This window comes from Microtus pennsylvanicus, chromosome 17, assembly GCF_037038515.1.
Source record: "Microtus pennsylvanicus isolate mMicPen1 chromosome 17, mMicPen1.hap1, whole genome shotgun sequence".
Taxonomy (NCBI): Eukaryota; Metazoa; Chordata; class Mammalia; order Rodentia; family Cricetidae; genus Microtus; species Microtus pennsylvanicus.
Genome location: NC_134595.1, coordinates 17597007 through 17616640, shown reverse-complemented (window position 1 = coordinate 17616640; position 19634 = coordinate 17597007). Strand labels below are relative to the sequence as shown.

Below are 19634 nucleotides of genomic sequence, written 5' to 3'. Positions count from 1 at the left end.
GGTGAGAACAATATAGTGAGACAGTGTCTAAAACAAACAAACTCATGGAAGGCTTTCAATATCTTGATGTCAATGCACTTATTTTCAAGGCCCATCATCTATTAGTGTTGAGGTATCTTCTGACTGCATACGGAATTGAGATACCTGATTTGAATTGTATTTCCTCCTTACCCCCCATTTTTCCCTTTAGTAGAACATACTCAAATAATTATTTCAGAGAATTTATGGACAAGGCAAACTGATTTTTTTTTTTGCATGCTATAAAATATCCTCATTAGTCTATCACAATTTAGTATTGTTAAAACCAAAACATATTCCTATAAACCCAGAAGGTATTATTTCCTAATATACTTATTACTATTAGGAAAACATCAAAGTAATTTACTTTGTTTGTTTGTTTGTTTCAACAGTACAGGAAAAAAACCCTACATTTTTCTCTGTGCACTATTTGGGATCTTGTCTTAATAAGGATGTACTTGGTGGCAGGCTACTAAATTTTTCTCCTTCATAACAGTAGCTGAACTGTTTTAATGAATAGACCTCAATCAGTGTCACAAAGATGTCTGTTTTCTTTCCTAGTATCTCTATATTTGACCAACATGGACTAATCTTTTGTATTTAAAACTTTCTCCTATATTTTCATTCCATGGACTAATATATTTAAATCACTTTCCTATACTCTGTAAGAATTTAAATTTAGTTTTCTTGTTCCTCTTTTCTTTATTACTTTCAATAATGGTTCTTGGGTTATACAGACTGTAATGACCCTGTATATACCAATTTTCTCTATTTTATCTGATGCCACTATAATCAACTATCTGTGACAGTGTTATCTATTTCCAGACCCCTCTGGAGTATGAAAACTAGAACAAGGAGAAGGGACACAGAAATATTATAGTTATGGGTCAGGATTAAACGATTCATTTACCAGTTTTGGGTTTGTTCCTAAAGTAAACAGGGAGTGTAGCTTCTGAATTTTTTTCTGAATAGTTTCCTCCAGAATTAGTATGACTATGTTCTATTTGTGGTAACTATTCATTCCAAATGCTTTGAGAATTTTTATATTGTTCTAATTAAAAGTGTGTGTGTGTGTGTGTGTGTGTGTGCATGTGTTGCAGTAACGAGGATCAAGGAAGCATTAGTCTGAAATCTTCCCATTAGTAGGTGAGATATACCATTACTTTATCTAAGATATTATGGCATTAGCTCCAGAGAAGCTATACAAACTTAAAAAAAAAAAACAACAGAAACACAAGCATGGGTAAGTAACAAAAATGCCTACTGTAAACTACTGAACTTAAAATGTCCTGTTTTTATTTTATTTGAAAACACTGTGTCTGTTATATTATCTAAGAAACTATTCTTGTTTGTCAACTTGACTACATCAGGAATTAACTAAAACACAAGTGGCTGGGTACAACTATGAGGGACTTTTATTTATTTTTTCTTAAATCATTTGAAGTGACAAGATCCACTTGTAGTATGAATTTTTTGAATTAGGAAAATTCACCTCAAAATCTGGGCCACACCATTTCCTGCCTATACAAAGGACATGGAAGAAGAAAGCTTGCTCTCTTTGCCTTTTTGTTCTTGCTTTGGCATTAGAGTCTACTTCTTTGGGATTCCAGTGTATAGATGAGACATCCAGCCTTGTGAATAGAACTAACTTGACTCTTGGGCCTTCAGATGGTAGACAGCTATTAATGAGCTAGCTGAACCACAGACTGTAAACCATTAATTATTGTAGCAGGCCACTTGTTCGTTCCTGGCCGCTCAGTCCCGAAATAACCACACAGAAACTGTAATAATTAAATCACTGCTTAGCCCATTAGCTCTAGCTTTTTATTAGCTAACTCTCACATCTTAATTTAACCCATTTCTATTAATCTGTGTTTTGCCATGTGGCTGTGGCTTGCCAGGTAAAGTTCTGGCATCTGTCTCTGGCAGGCTACATGGCTTCTGACTCTGCCTCCTTCCTCCCAGCATTCACTTTAGTTTTCCCTGCCTATCTCTGTTCTGGCCTGCTCTGCTATAGGCTCAAAGCAGTTTCTTTATTCAATAATGTTATTCACAGCATACAAAGGGGAATCCCACATCACCTTTCCTTTTCTGTTTAAATAAAAAGGAAAGTTTTAACTTTAACATAGTAATTATGTAACAAAACAAGTATCAAAAAAGAATTACAATTATGATATTTTTATCTACTTTATCTTTTATCATAACTAAGGAAAAGTATAACTATATATTCTTCAACTCCATCAAAGACTCCAGAAGAATATAATATTACCTAAGAAAACAGGAGTGCATTGTAAACAACTTCCAAAACTCTAGAATTGACAGAGACATCTCACTGCATAGACAGTCACCCAATGTTCTTCTGTAACATTGGGGAATCCATCGTCAGCCTACAGGCCCATAGTATCAGGCAGACTTTTCCACAAAGTAGGACATTTCAAAGACAGTTCCCGCCTATATTGGCAGTTTGTCAGTCACTTTTTTCTGTGTTCTGCAGAATGTCTGGCAGACTCTTTCATGTAGTAGGAACCCCAAAGAACCATCTCACCTTTAGGCAAGTTCAGCAGTCATTTTTCTGTGGTGCCTGCATGTCCAGTTTCTTTCCCAAATGGCTAACAAATTCCATAAGGAGCCTCTTTGATGCCCATCTACCTCTTGAAGTTATTGGAGCTGCCAGGAGCAGATGTGTCTCATTGTCATAAAGTGTCCTAAGTTTTTTTGGGGGAGGGGCGGTTCAAAACAGGGTTTCTCTATAGCTTTGAAGCCTGTCCTGGAACTCACTCTGTAGACCAGGCTGGCCTCAAACTCAGACCTGCCTCTGCCTCCTGAGTGCTGGGATTAAAGGCGTGCACCACCACTGCCTGGCTTAAAAGCTCTAAATTCTTTTTTTAAAAATGTATTTATTATGTACACAATATTCTGTCTGCGTGTATGCCTGCAGGCCAGAAGTGGGCACCAGACCTCATTACAGATGGTTGTGAGCCACCATGTGGATGCTGGGAATTGAACTCAGGACCTTTGGAAGAGCAGGCAATGCTCTTAACCACTGAGCCATCTCTCCAGCCCCAAGTCCTAAGTTCTTAAATGCCATATTTTGCTACTCTTTGAGAGGTTTTAAAAATAACTATCCATCTGAAATACATCTCTGTACATCTAGAAAATCTAAAAACATGACTACAAGCTTGACTATTATAGATGATTATCTATTAACCTATATTTCTTAAACATTTCAAGTGTGCAAACACAATACCTTAATCAAGAGCAGAAATATACATATAACAAAACTGACCTTAAATTTGTATCAATAAACCAAGATCTATACCAATGCAAATCTCTTTAGCATATCCTCCTTTAAATGTAAAGAAACATTTATAAACAATATTTGGGAATTTGGGAGTGGTTCTCTGCAATCTGCTTTCTGCTTTTTGTTGGGCAAAGTAACTTTTGTGGTGCATTACCAGTGACCTTTCAGAGGGTGTTGGTCCATCAAACCACATTAGTTTGGAAGGATTTCACGGGTTTTCATCCTCTGTAAAAATAAAAGAAGAACCTCTTTTCCAAAGCAACTTATCCTCAGACCCAAATTTTGAAGTCAAGAAACATTTAAAATATCTATGCTGGTTTAGCTTAGCAGCCCATACAATGAAATGTCTCTCTGGACTTAGCTCTTTCACAGTCAAAAAATTCAATGAAAACACAATATTCATAATTTAGACTCTCTGTTTATCAGTGTCCATTTTTATGTGGCTTATTTGTTTTTATTATATTACTTTTTAATATCTTATTATCTTTACTCCTTTAATCTATGACTGTACTCTATCTCTTTAAAGACTTTGGTTTTTTTTTAAACAATTTACTTCTTTTTCTAACTCTCTTATGTTTTTTTTTCCTCTTTCCCAAGGCTACGTATATTTTCTAAACATACAGTGTCTCATTTAGACGTCTTTTATGTCTGAATCTTTCCTTATTGTGTACCTATAATCCTTTTCTGACCAGGATGGCTTCTTAAAATGCTAAGTGTTTCTTAAGAACCTAAGCTGCGGCATTTCTAGGGGAAATATGGCCCTGCCTGCTTGCTCCACCCAGCCTAACATGGCAGAAGTCTATTCAGTGCCTGAGACTGTCGGGTGGGAGCCATCCTCACCACCTCAACTCTGATAACCAGTTGGCCCATGCTGTTACCAACTAACTTGCAGCATGCTGCCCATGACTCCATTCGAGTGCTTGGCCTCCTGAAAGAGCCAGAGTTAGTGCTGGCAGTATGGCCCATGAAGCTGTGTACTGTTGAATCAGGAAAACTTATCTTAAGGGAGCTGCCGCAAAATGCCAGCTGAAGAAATAAAATGCAGCTAAACACTTTTGTTTTTCTGCTGGGCGATGGTGGCGCACGCCTTTAATCCCAGCACTTGGGAGGCAGAGGCAGGCAGATCTCTACGAGTTTGAGACCAGCCTGGTCTACAGAGCTAGTTCCAGGACAGGCTCCAAAGCCACAGAGAAACCTTGTCTCGAAAAACCAAAAAAAAAAAAAAACAACAAACAAACAAAAAACCCCAAACTTTTGTTTTTCTGTTTTTCTGTGTCTAGAATTCCTTTTCAAACTTTCTCAGGTTTTATGTGGAAGTAGTCAGCCCCACATTGGCATGCCAATTTGTTGTAGGAGTCCGCTTATGCATTCCCAGCTGCGCAGCCCTGAAATAACCACACAGAAACTGTATTAATTAAATCACTGCTTGGCCCGTTAGTTTTAGCTTCTCATTGGCTATCTCTTAATTTAACCCATTTCTATTAATCTGTGTATTGTGATGTGGCTGTGGCTTACCAGGTAAAGTTCCAGCGTGTGTCTCTGGCAGGGCTACATGGCTTCTAACTTCGCCTCCTTCCTCCCAGCATTCAGTTTAGTTTTCCCTACCTACCTCTGTTCTGCCCTGCTCTGCTATAGGCTCAAGGCAGTATCTTTATTCAATAATGGTATCCACACCATTCAGAGGGGAATCCCACGTAAGTCAATCCCATATATATGTTTTGCTCCCCTAGAAAACTCTGAATAACAAAAATAATATGTATAATGCCTAAACAGTAGTTGAATAAATGAGACCCTTTCACTTGATGGAAATATGGTAGCAAATTAAAGGTTTGCGTCTTCTCACATCAAGATCCAGATCAGACATGTGATTTCCAACCTCAAAGGTCTAGACTAGAAGGGGATTTACCCACTTTAAACCAAGCAGAAAATCTCTTACAGGTGTGCCCTACATTTCTGGACTGTAGCTCATTCCAGATATAATCAAGTTGACAACCAAAAATATACACTGTGGTGGTTGGAAAGAAAATGGCCCCCAAAGTGATGACACTATTAGGAGGTGTAGTCTTGCTGGAATAAGTGTGTCATTGTGGGGGCAGACTTCTCAGTGTGACAGTCAACTTCCTTTTGCCTTTCAACTCCAGCACCACATCTGCCTGCACACTGCCATGCTCCCACCACAATGATAATGAACTGAACCTCTGAAACTGTAATGGAGCCAGGGACAATTGTATTCTATCAATTATGTTTTAAATAAATGCTGACTGGCAGTAGACAGGCAGGAAGTAGAGGCGAGAAAACCAGACAGGAAGTAGAGGCATGGCAATGGGAACAGGAGTATTCTGGGAAGAAGGAAGTTTCCTCTGCAGTCCTGCCCAGACATGGAAGAAGGAAGATGTGACCTGCCCCACCGAAAAAGGTACCGAGCCATGTGGCTAACATAGATAATAATGAGTTAATATAAGTGATAAGAGCTAATAAGCCTGAGCTAATGGGCCAATCAGTTTATGATTAATGTAGACACTCTGTGTGATTTCTTTGGGACATACCAGCTGTGGGAACTGGGCAGAACAGAAAACCCAACAAGCAGGCCCTCAAGTTACAAGCCGCCTCAATTAAATGCTTTCTTTTTAAAAAATGCTTTCTTTATAAGAGTTGGCATGGTCATTGTGTCTCTTCACAGCCTAAACTAAAACAGCTATCACACCTACCAATAACTATATTAAATGCAAATGACCTAAACATATCAATGAAAAGATAAATTGTTAGTAAAAGTGAGTTGCAAGGTTGGAGATGGCTCTGCAGTGGTTAAGAGCACTTACTGTTCTTGCAAAAGAAGGGAGCTCAGTTCTCAGCACCCACATGATGTTTGTAACCTGTCTGTAACTCCAATTCCAGAGGATCCAACACCTCTGCTGACTTAGAGCTTCTGCATGCACATAGTGCACATCCATATAATTAGGCACATGCACATACAAATACTTTTTTTTTAAAAAAGAGCAATTTAAAGCAAACACACTTTAAATAGGAAAGAATGAAAATTAAAGGGTAGGAAAGATCTATCACACAAGCACTGATCAAAAGAGTGATAGAAAATTTGTATTAATATTAAAACAGACTTCAGAGTGAGGAATACTTCAGATGGGGGGTATTAGTTAATAATAATGTGGTCCATATACCACAATGCATAATAGTTTTAGGCATCCATGTGTACAAAGAGAGGTTTAAAAACAGTAAGTAAAAAGAATGAGAAAAGAAACAAGATATATTCTCAGTTATATTTGGAGACTTCAAGTCTTTTCTAAATGATTAACAAAATAACTACAAAAACAAAACAAAAAATCAACAACAACAAAAAACCAAAACCCAAACCAAAAAAGAATTAATAAAAACCCACCTCATTAAGGTAAAGGAAATCAATCAACTTTCCCTGGCACTTAAGAGACCACTCTATTCAAACTAACAGATTTGAAGACTACATGGAACAAATACCAAGACCAACCACGTTGAAGCTCCCCATCAAAAAAAAAAAAAAAAAAAAAAAAAAAAGGAAGCTAAGCTTGAAAAATTCTGTAACCATTCATAAGATCAAAAACACTAATGGCACAAAAATATTTTTTAGAAAATATAAAAGATGTATTCCCAAGCTAGCATTACCACAATAAAAAGAATTAAATGAAAAGGTAAAAAGATATCCTCATGGACAAAAGGTAAAAAAAAAAAAAAAATACTAATTAAGGTTTAACTACAAGGTGACACATTTGAAAAAAACACTATTATATTTAAAAACTACAGAAGATTAATCCATAAACATCGTAAAAAACAAAATAAAAAATTGTTTTTGACCAAACTCAATACTTACAGAGTTAAAATCCAGTATCTCCAAGAGAATGGAAATGAACTCAATATGACAAATGGTCACTTGCTTTGTTCTATTGAAGCTGCTTAGCAAACTTTGAGAGACTGGGTGGTTTTTATACAGCAGAAATTAATTTCTCAAGTCATTTCTCTAGGGAGTTCAAGACCCAAGTCTGAGTAGGTCTGACCTGGCAAAGGGGTTGCTTTCCAGTTCAGAGGCTACAGTGCTTTTCACTGCATCTTTATTTGGGGGTGAGGTAGCTGTTGGACTCTTTTAAAAAGGTAATGATCTAACCACAAGGGGCAACATCACATACCCCAAAACTCCAGTTCTCCCAAATATTCCCATAACGGAGTTAATTTTCAACTCACAAATTTTGAGACGAACACAAACACTTGGCTTAAGTAACACTTTATCATAATTTATGATATTGCAAGACTAAAATCAGAACGAGGACAAAAGTGCCCGCTATTGCCATTCTATTCATAATGGTGATGGAAGATCTACCAGTGCAGTAAGGGAAAAAGGGGAAGATAACATACAGATCAAAACAAACAAAAAAATTCCTTAACCACAATGGCAAAGAACTTCCAAAGAATCTATGAAATTAATTACCACAAGAAAGCTTCATACTTCAAGATCAATAAACAAAAACCAACTGCATTTTTGTATAATAGCAATAATCTAGAAACAAATCTCAGGAAAGTTATAATACCATAAAATTATGAATATAAGCAAACAAAATTGGTGTAATATCTGAATATTGAAACTATAGTATGCTTATAAAAAGACAAACAAAAGGATCTAGATAACTGAAAAAAGGTTATGTTTGCAAACTAGGACATTCAATTAGGTATTAATTCTTCCCAAATTGATCTGTTTTAATACAATCCAAACGAAAATTCCTTTTCCTTTTCTTTTTGTAGAAACAAAACGCTTCTACAGGTTCTATAAATAACTAGTATAGCACCATGAAAAAGACAACTTCAAGGAAGAGAGAGTGCATTTTAGTGTATGGGTCTATAGGTATGAGAGTTCATGATGAAGAAGACATGACTTCAACCAAGACCATGAAGCAAAGACAGAGCAAACTAAAAGTAAGCATTTTTTTTTTAAATCTCAGAGACTCCCCTTAGTGACATACATCCTCCAGCAAAGCTGTACTACCTAAACTTCCCCAAATAGTGCCATCAACTGTGGATCAAATGTTCAAATGCATAAAGCAATCGGGAACATTTCTAATTCAAACTACCAGTACTATACATGTGTCCATGTTTATATGTACATGTGTGCCCATCTGTCATGAAGATCTGGAAGCCAGAGGTCAAGGTAAGGTGTTGGGTCAGGTAACTTTCTCTACTGCTCTTCATGTGTATGTGTGCACACATACATGCATGTACTTATGTATGTATACAGGGTCTCTTCACTGGACCTTGAGCTCATTAAGATTGGGTAGACCAGCTGGCTAGCAAGCTCTGGGTGGTCACCTGCCTCTGATCCATCTGTCTTTATTCCTTATTGCCAGAGTTACAAGCACATGGCCTTACTGGGCTTTTTTCTATGTGGTGCTTGGAATCTGAACTCAACCCTCCTGCTTGAGAAGCAAGCACTTCACCTACTAAGTAAGACATGCTCCCCAGTCCAGTCCTGGCCAAAATGATATTTAAAAAGAAGAGCCCAAGAGTTTACATATCCTGATTTTAAGACTTATTGCAAAGTAAAAATGCCATGATGATACAGTATTTTCAAAATTCAGGCACAAAGATCAACAGGACAATCCAGAAGCAGATCACATTTGTGGTCTACTAATAGTCAGCTAAATTCAACAAGAAAAAGAATGTTCTCAACAAATAGAATTAGAATGACATATCCACTGATAAGAAAACAAACTATAAAAGCCTTTGCTCACATCATAAAACAAAAATCTAACTCAAAATGTACAATGTATCTTGATATAAAAATCAAAATGATTGCCTGGCATGGTGGCACGTGCATTTAATCACAGAACTCTGGGGGCAGAAGCAAGCAGATCTGAGTTCGAGGGCAACTTGGTCCACAAAGTGAATTCCAAAACCCTGTCTTCTTGAAACCACCCCCCAAAAAAGAGAAAAAACAAAACAAATAACCAACCAAAAAGCCCAACACCAAAAATATTAAATAAGTAGCCAAAAACATGAGGAAACTTGTATTTTATTTGGAACTGGCAAGAAATTCTCAGAATACAGAAGCAAAAACCATTAAAAAAATAAAAAGAAACTCACAAGCCAAATTAATTCTAACTAAAAGCTCTTTTTAAGGGATTTTTGTGTGTGCCACATGAGTGAAGGTGCCTGTGGTGGCCAAGAGACATTAGAGCTGGAGTAACAGGCATCTGTGAGCAGATCAATGTGGGTGTTGAGAACTGAATTTGGGCCCTCTGGAAAAGCAGCAAGCACTCTTACTGTACAGCCATCTCCCCAGATCCTCCTTGTAACACGATTAATAAAAACACAGAGACATATATTGAGGTTCAATCTGAAAACCAGAAAAGCAAAGCAATCAGCCACTGGCTCTTACCTCGACCTCAGTCCAAAATAGTGATCCTGCCTCCAGGAATCTCAGAATGAGACTGAGAGCTGTCTCCTCCCATTTTATAATTCTCTCTAGTTCTGGGATTAAGGGCATGCACCACTACTGCCTGATTTCTATGTCAAGCTAGTGTGGCTACTAGGATTAAAGGTGTGTATCATTGCTTCCTGGTCTGTAAGGCTGGCCCGTGTGGCTGTTTTACTTTTCTGACCCCCAGGCAATCTTTATTTATTAAAATACAAATGAAATGTCACTACATTTCCCCGTTCTGTTTAAAATAAAAAGGGCTATAACTAATATAAGAAAAACTATAGAAAATAAGTAAAATAACTATATACAATATATACAGGCAATAAATACATCAACAATGCCTAGTCCATTTGCATTTGACAAATTCAGAGAAAATACTCCATATCTATCCTATCTTGGTGAGTCCAAAGTCTTGTTCCTAATTTACTTCCTATTATAACTTGCTTTCTGCATCAGGTAAACAAGGAAAACCATAACTCTAACTATCTGGTCTTCAACTCTTTCAGAGACCCAAGAAGGAAATACTGACTTGGTGTGGGAGTTTCTTCTGTTTGTGTGTTGCTTTCATTGGTTAATGAATAAAAAAACTGCCTTGGCCTAGTTGATGGGGCGGAACTTAGGTAGGCAGAGAAGACAGAACTGAATGCTGGGAGAAAGAAAGGCAGAGAGAGAAGCCATGGATCTTCTGCCTGAGATGGACACTGGTTAGAATCTTGCTGGTAAGCCAGTCACGTGGCAATCCACATATTAATAGAAATGGGTTAAATTAAGATGTAAGAATTAGCCAATAAGAAACTACAGCTAATGGGCCAAACAGTGTTTTAATGAATACAGTTTCTGTGTGGTTATTTTGGGTGTAAGCTAGCTGGGCAGCTGAGACAAACAAGGGACTCTCTTCTTGTAACATTAATAACTAAGCAAGAAGTGCAGGTGACTTCCAAAAAATGTGAGTAATGACAGGAATAGCTGGCTGCCTGGACAGTCACCCAAGATTTCTCTGTAACATTGGGGCATGCATTTTCGAATTAAAGACTTAGCAAAACTGACAGACTTTTCTGTGAAGCAGGATATTCTGAAAGGCTGTCCTACCTTGTCTTGGCAAAATTTGGCAGTCACTTTCTTTTGTGTCCTGATTGTCCAGTTTGGACAGCATAATGTTAGCAGTCAAGGCAAGGGAAGTTTCTTGCCCAGTGGCTAACCTTTGCCACAACGAAAGTAAACTCCATATGGAATTTTTCCAATGTCCATCATATTCTCAGAAGCAGACTGGTGCTGCCAGGGGCAGAAATGTCTCACTGTCATAAAAAAGAGCCTATATAATTAAAACATATTAAATGCCATATTCTGCAGATCTCTGAAGTGTTTGAAAACCACTTGTCTATCTAAAATATATCTTTGATCTTGAAAACATACCTAATGTGACTACAAGTTGATTTTAATAGGTGACTAATTACTAACCCACATTTCCTTATTATCTTAAACAGTTTGTAATAATTTTCAAGATTAGAAATTTGCAATACATTATTAAATGAGATGTATAGGTACAATACCTTGGACAAAATTAGAAATGTATGTACTCTATGTTTTAACAAAATTAATCTCAAATTTGTATCAATATACAAAATTTGTATACAATAAAAGTCCAACCCAATATAAAGCATTTATAACTAGTAGTTGCTTTTTAAACAGTAGATTCAGTAATCTGTCTTTTTATCTTCTCATATCTAGATCCTCAGTTTTTCTTTTCAGAGTAGATTCAATAATCTAGTCTTTGATCCTATCATATCTATAATAGCCATAATCCATGGAACAACCAAAACACACCCACTCCACCTCTTGAGAATGCGGGCATTGTATTCTTAAATTTACGTCCTGTTGTCTGGGGGGGTGACAGTATCTTTAGGAGATCCTGAAAGTAAAATTTGGTTTAAATGTCAAGTACTGGGAGAGGTAGCTCTATCATTTGTTGTCCGGTCTCTGTGTAATGGGAAAGTGCAGGTTTGTCTCAAGTCCGGGCTAGAGTAATTTGTGAGGCTGGATCATCTCAGTTAGCCACCTTGAAACTGTTCTGAGCAGTGTGTAGTCCAAAGCAGATCTGAAGTGGTGCTATAAACTGAACAGCATCATATTAACATGGTAGACTTGTTATTCCGGGGCCCCATCCTCTTTCTGGAGACTTCAAAGATAACTATAGAAAAATTTATTGTTCAATGTGGAAAACTTAAACATTATTTATATCAAAACGGAAAGTTTGAATTTCAACAGATATATGTTCAAACAATGTTACCACAAAGATGAAAATAGGTATGGGAGAAATAAAATTTTTGAAAACAGGAGTTTTGATAACCTTAGTCCCTAGATTTTATCTTCCTTCTGTCCCACACCAGGTAGCTCCTGATAAGAGACAGAAACTCTGAATTTTTCTTTTAACAACATGCTTAGATTTAGAGAAGGAAGCCAATTCCAAAGCCAGATTTGATTTTTAAATGAGTAGCAACTACCATTATACTGAGAAGTAGGGACATATGTTTGTTTAGGTAGTGGGATATTATCCTTCAGAGGATATTGGTATTCAATTTCTCTTTGCTTGGTGATTCTTTCTGGATAGCTATCTTTTCTTCTTTAGGCTTCTAGATATCCAAGGTCTCTTGACTTTTTGAAGATGGGTATTTTCCTGCAATGACACCCTTATGAGGTTTCCTTACAACCTATATGATTGTCACCTCTGTGGATGAGTTGTCATTTCTCTGTATCAAGAGGTTCTCCTTTTCAAACTGAATCTTGATTAATTTTGGTGATATCCATAGTTTTTCTTCTGTGGAAACAAGAGCAAAACCCTTTCCCCAACATTGGGTGCCAAATTGAAACACAATTAATAAAAACTCATACAGATAATGGGGATCAACCTGAAGACCAAAAAAGCAAAGCTTTTACATCAATCTCAGTGTGAAAACAAGTGATCCTGCCTCCAGGAAACCTCAGAATGAGACTGAGACTGAGAGCTATCTCCTTCTATCTTATAATCCTTTCTAGTTCTGGGATTAAGGGTGTGTACCATTACCACCTGGTTTCTATGGCAAGCTAGTATGATTACTGGGATTAAAGGTGTGTGTCATTGCTTCCTCGTCTATACGGCTGGCCAGTGTGTTGCTGTTTCACTTTTCTGACCCTCAGGTAAGCTTTATTTATCAAAACACAAATGAAATGCCACTGCAGCCTCTTGAAAAAAGAATTACTATGATCAGAACTAGTTGTATCTCTTATCAATACCCATCCTCAGGACACAAAGAGATAAGGCACCATCAAGAAGCATAATAACATTTTGAAGGTGCAGCTAGAACTAACTTGTCTAATACCAGACTGATTGAAAGGTCAAAAACTATTGACTAGGGCAGATACTCAGTAGCAGGAGCTGTCTATAAATCAGTTTGGCCCAAAGAAACCACAGAAGAGAGAAAAGCTCAGATGACTGAGTAGAGAACTGGCAAAAGAAAGGAGCTGAAAATACCTCCTAACTGAATAACAAATCAGTCTGAGCTAAAAGGAATGAAAACCCCATCAGATCCTTTTGGACTATCAGGAAGATAAACAAAGATTATTTACTGAAAAAGTAAACAAAACAATTTCTCAATGCCTGAACCTGATTAATAAGAGATGCCCAAAAGAAATTTTAGGCATAATGAATGACCTGATTCATCATATTCCATATGCCAAAAAAACTTGTTAAATATTGGATATGTATTGAACCTATCATAAATCCTATTTGAAAAAGGCTCAGCCTATTGACGAGATGTCATACACAATGAAAGATATTTTAACAATGAAGAGTCAAGAAAATATTAATTTGGGAGAAAGTACTGAGGAGGCTCATGCAATCAAGGGATATATCCAGGAAGTAAAAATTGAAGAAACAAGTATCGATTTAGAGCCAGAAAATCCAGGAGAGGAAAATGAGTAGCAGAGGAATGTTAGTTTGTGGAAACAATCAAGACAAAGAAACAAAAAATCTAACCAACAATTTTATAACCCCTGATTTAAAAAACCGAAGCATGTTGTCTAATTAGGTATAATGTATCTTCTACACCATGTTTGCACCTGTCCCTGACCAAGAGAGACCAGCTGGCCTTCAGGAAACAAAAACTCAAGGAATATCTATTAATATGAAAAGCAATGTTTCCATACAAACAAGAAAATCATATATCCAGAGAACAGCAAGTGACGACAACTGAATATCAGGTTCAAGAAGGTAAGAAAGTTATGAAACCAAAACTGAAATGGCCGATAAAATACTGAAAACAACTGCATTCCATTAGAACATGATGAAGGAATCAGTTCAGAAATACACAACTTGAAGGGTAATATTATCAACTAGAGATGCTTTCCAAGCTCAGACTATGACATCAGACCAGACATGTCCCCTTAAAACAATAAGAAGATGCGAGTAACTGCAGAAAAGCCCAAACAGGATACTAACAAGCCTAAAAAACAAGTGTTTGGCTATTATGGTCAGGTTGTTCAGTGTAAGATTAATTCATTTAGAAAGCTTCCGAATGTCAAAGGTGAGAATCCTGAAACATCCAAGAAACTTCCCATTACTGTGTCTAAAGCCTAAAAGGCTCAGTCTGCGCCTGGACATAAAATCAGTATTAGAGCCTTTTCTGACTGAGGTAGAGGTACGAGACAGTGCTGCTTTGGTTTTCTGGTCTTCAGGTTGAACCCCAATATCTGTCTCTGGTTTTTTGTTTTTTAAATAATTATGCCACACCTCACATTTACAGTTTGGAAACAAAACAAAATCTTCATATTGAAATGTGTGTTTTCTTGCCTGTCAATGCTGTATAAAGATCATATTTCAAAAGCTTTAAAATTCATTGAGAAAAGCGGCTTTCTAAAAATGGCTATATGATCTGAAGGAAACCTTTACAAATGACAACGGTTATCAGCATTGTTTGCTGTCCAGTAAATAAATACAAGTTAAAATTCACTGTGAACCAGGAATGATAAGATGCCTATAATCTCAGTAGTCAGAAACCTGAGGCAGGAGGATTAAGAGTTCAAAAATAGCTTAGACTATATAGTGAGTTCACAACGATCTCAGCTACAAAACAAAATCTCTTTTTCAGAAAGACCAAGAAAATAAACATCAGTGTAATACATATATACTAAAAGGGTGTGAGGATGTAGAGATAAAGCAGACATGTCATTGGCAGACAATTAAAACAGGGCAAAGATTAAACATTCAGTTTCCATAGAAGCCCATAAATACCACTTGTAGAGATATTTTTTTCAGGCATAAAATGTTTTTAATTCACATAAGAACTCAGATTGAATGTTCACGCACCTTTACTAATAACAACCCTAAATCAGCAACAACCCAAATACCCATAAATAGATGACTAAAAGAGTAGTAAATCAACTATCATCAACTACTTCACAATAAAAGCAAGTGAAGCAGTTAGACACACACAATTATCTTCAAAAACATGATATGAGGAAAAGGCAGACACAAAAGAAATAATTTCACTTATATGAAATTGCAGACCAAGAGAAACCAATGTTTTCAGACAGATGAAAATACTATCCTGATTGTGTTATATTTTATTCTGTGGTAGTGGCCATTAAGAGTATACTTTTATGAAAACAAAATGAGTTATACATTTTAAATAAGTACATTTCATTATGTCTAATTTACTGCCAATAAAGTTGACTCTTTGAAAAGATAACCTCTTTCAGAAAACTAGTATACAAGCTGTACTGGTAATATCCAAAGAGAACCACACATATAACTGAAAAGATGTCAAAAAAATAAATAAGGTTTTTTAAACATATCAACAAGAATGAAAATAATAGGTGTCAGCAAGATGGTTCACTAGGGAAAGGTGCTTGCCACGAAGCCTGACAATATGCATCTAATACCCAGAACCCCATGATGGAAGACTTATCTCCCACAAGTTGTTCTCTGACCTCTACATGCATGCTGTAGCAATATACACGTGTACAAACACACACATGTGCACACTCTGTTTTTAAAAATGAAAATAATGTTATCTTGGAAAACTAAAAATAGAAGGCCATGTTTTAACTTAGTATTGGCTATTAGAAAGCTTTGTGAAATATTTTTAATGCTAGCATTCACCTTAAAATAAAAAATAACACCGTATTTTAACTATTAACTATACTATTCAATAATATGTAGTACCTACCCGGCAATTCAATGAACAAAATGTTACAAAAACTAGAAAGAAAACCACAAAACTGCCTATTTTCAGATAATTAGAAACTAAATAAAAACATAAGCTCCATGAAAAACGGAACAAAATAAGCTTTCGTATTTCCAGAGACAGGAAAAAGAAGTTACCTTTCATCTACAAACAGCAACCAACCATAAAGAAGTGGAAATACTGGGAAGGAATGTCAACCATATATGGGGGCTAACTAAAGCTTTACTATAAAGCAGGACGTGAAGAAAAACCTGAGCACAAACTTGAGAGGGGGTTTATGACTACGAAATAGTTCTAAGAATTCATACAGAACCTTATTCAAAATAGGGATTTTAAAATTTAAATTACAATTGGTCTGAAGATCACCTAGAAGAATTACTCAAGAAATAGTCAAAATACTTTTGAAGAGAGTAATAACGGGGGTTAGATGTCTATCAGATTTAAATACTCAAGTCCTTTAGCTCTGCAAATCTATTTCTATGGACCTGTGCTCCAGAAAAGTGTTTCAGGGATAAACAGTGGCTGGATCTTGGGATGAAGGGAATACAAGGGAAACTGGTAGTATTTTTCCAGTCTTCCACACTGTGAACCATTCTAAAATCAAGGACTTAGGTTTACAATTCAGCATCAACCAATCAGTGAGCTACCTTCAGTATAAAGCGTACCTTCCAACTGTAATCAATTTACACGGGTTTCAATAGGAAAGTTTAATTAAAGTCCATCTAATTAAGGAAATATGTTGGACTCTTAGAACATGAAACAAGGGATTGTGTCCAAGACATGTAATTACGTGAAGAAACAGGCTTTACACAAAACGTACTCCGTTGGTATAGCCCTCACCCCCACCCCCACCCCCGCATAGGCCAACTCTGCGTGTATGTGTCTAATTTAAAGGTGCATTTGGGAAAGCACTTTGAAGGACGCCCACCAAATCTCAATAGTGGTGCGGCACCGGAGGGGGACAATGTTCACATTTTACTTAAGACTCCTTCCTTTATACTGCTTAATTTCACACCAAGGCTGCATGTCTGTAATAAAAGATGAAAGTTACTGCATATAAAAACGACATGAAATCCAGAAGACGAGCACAAAAACGGTTACGTTTATTTCTGCAATTTTGATGTTTATTGACATACTCTTCAGACGACCTGGGAGTCTTCAGCCACGGTGACTGCCATCTTAAAAGAAATAGGAGCAAATATTTCGTGATGAAAATAGGAGAACTAAGGCCTCTTTAAAAAGAAAATCGTATACTTGGCAGAACGAGGAGACTCAAAGCAGTGACTGTGTAGACACGTTTTTTTTGTTTTTTTTTTTTTTTAATGCCCGAAGAGAAAAACCTCCCCGATTCTTCCAGGAAAAAAAAAAAAAAAAACTATTTACCTTCTCCCCTTTTCTCTAACTTGGTCTGGGCAGCTTTCAACTCACCATTTTGTAAGTGCGCAAAAATGATTAACCAGGAGGAATCTTGGGGTGGGGGTGGGGGCGGGGTGGGGGGGCGGCCCTGAAGGTGCCTCACTGACAGGCGTGCTCGGGCCTAACGCTGCTGCCAGAGAAGGCGCTAGGCCACTGGCACCATCTGACATGGTGTCTGGGGGCCTGGGCTGGGCTTCGGTGACAACCGGGGAGGACGCAGAAACGGGGGACAGCGAGGGGCCGGTGAGGAAGGCGTGCCCCACGGACAGGGGCCCCGCAGGCCTGCGACGCCACGGTCCACCGCGTCGGGCCCGAGGGGTGGGCGGCACTGGCGGGCCGCGAGAAGGGGGAGGGGGGAAGGCGCCAGGTCCTTGGCCCGGGCACCAAGGACGGCGGGGGAGCCGGCGGGAGCGGGCGGGCGGGCGGAGGGCGCGACGGGCGGCTCGGGCTAGAGCGCGGCCCCGATCGGGCTGGATGAAGCCCGGGAGGCGAGCGGCCTCCCAGCCGCCAACCCCACCCACCATGGCCGGCCGCGGCCCGGCCCGCTCCGCAGGAGCCACCACCGAAGCCCAGGCGCCGGGGCAGCCGCTCCGTCACCCGGATCCCCTCGGACCAAACCAGCCAGATTGGGGAGAAAGAGAGAGAGAGAAAAAAAAAATGTCCCCTCACCGGAATGTGCAGCGGCTCCAGAGCGAGATCGGCGCTCGATCCTCCACCCGCCACCACCGCCTTCTTCTCCGCCTCCGACTCCTCCCCCGCCGGAACGCGCAGCAGCGGCAGCGGCGGCGGCGGCGGTGGCGGTGGCGGCGGCGGAAGCAGAGGCGGCGGCGGTGGCGGCGGCGGCAGCGCGTCCCGCCCCTTGCGCCGCGAAGGAGGCGGAGGAAGTCAGCGCTTTCGTCCCGCCCCCTGGAGGCTCAGCCAATAAGATCCGCGTCCCTCGACAAGGAAAACGCATGCGTCCAATCGGAGTCCGAGAAGTGGGCTTACGTCAGTGGCTGGACGTGGCAGAAAAAGGGAAAATAATTCGGGCTGTCTCTCCGCCCGGCTCCCCAGGCGCTCTCCGAGGGCCGTCGCTGATTGGACGCCGAGCGGGGGAGCCGCACTCGGCCCCGCCTCCTGTCTGGCCCTGCGCCTTCCCCTGCAGCACTGCGACGTTTGGGGCGGGGGCGGGGCGCCGCGGGCCGCTGCGCCGGTTCAGCCTTTTGTGGTTTGGGCTGGGAGAGAAGGGCGGGGTCTCCTGAAAGGAAAGGGGGTGTGGAGAGCCGAGCGGGGGACTGGCGCAGTTACACTTCTCGGCATTCCCGCAGCCCCCGGCAAGATGGAGGTGCTGGATTCCGGGCCGACGCCACTAGAATTTGCAGCTCAAGTACAAGAAAATATTTGCAGTTTAAGTACAAGGAAAGGAAACGCCAAACGATGGCAGTTCCCATAGCAGCGGGAAGGTGGTCGTTTGCTCGCCCTGACGGCGGTGCGCCACCGATCGGGGGGGACCCCTCCCCCGCTCTGGTCTCCGATTCTGTTCCCATAGGGCGGGTAGAGTAGATTTGGCCTGACCAGAGTTAAGCAGCTGACATCTCTAAGCTAAATCGGTTGTCAGGCTGGGAGGTAACAGCTCTCGTCACACATCACCAAAATAAATACAACAGCTGGAGTCCCTGGACACCTTGCTTAATTTAAACGCAGTCACAGTTGAAGTTCATTATGTCAGTGATGCACGTGTCCTCTTTTCTCATCCTGAAGCCGGCCCGCTTCTTCTCTACCTCCCCGCCCCCATCTCCAGCTCCATTGCCTGGTGCCTAAAGCCCGGGATATATTTAACACGTCGCCTCCCCCCACGAATTAAGACCCCACTTCTTGTGATGTCCTTTAACTGTAAAATCCGCCAGTAAACTGGAACTATTTTTTTTTCCGCCATTGATGTAAACAATTTGTGGGAAATTTCCGATGCAAACCTAGACCACGAGAATTGGCTAGACATTTTTGAAACCAAGTTTAATTCCCAGACTACTACAGTAGCATATATTTTATTGGAAAATGATATTACTCTGTCTTTTACGCGTTTCCAAGTCCTTGCCTTCTTGAAAGAGAATTTATATTTTAATTACATTCCTCTAATTTCCCCTTTAAATTCTTGCAGATGGGTTTAGTTGAATACACTAACCGGCTGGCAAGCAGGGGGATTCTCAAATTTCAATAGTTTTCATACCATAGCTGTGTATACTGC

The 19634-nt window shown here is 39.4% G+C and overlaps 1 protein-coding gene across 1 annotated transcript in view; it reads right to left on the bottom strand.

Moving 5' to 3' along the window:
* Pja2 (praja ring finger ubiquitin ligase 2) overlaps nt 1–18236 on the bottom strand; it is a 48679-nt gene extending 30443 nt beyond the window's left edge. The window contains exon 1 of the mRNA XM_075951910.1: nt 18080–18236. The gene's annotated coding sequence lies outside the window, so the exon portion shown is untranslated. The remainder of the gene's footprint in view (nt 1–18079) is intronic.
* Nucleotides 18237–19634: the final 1398 nt, after the last annotated feature.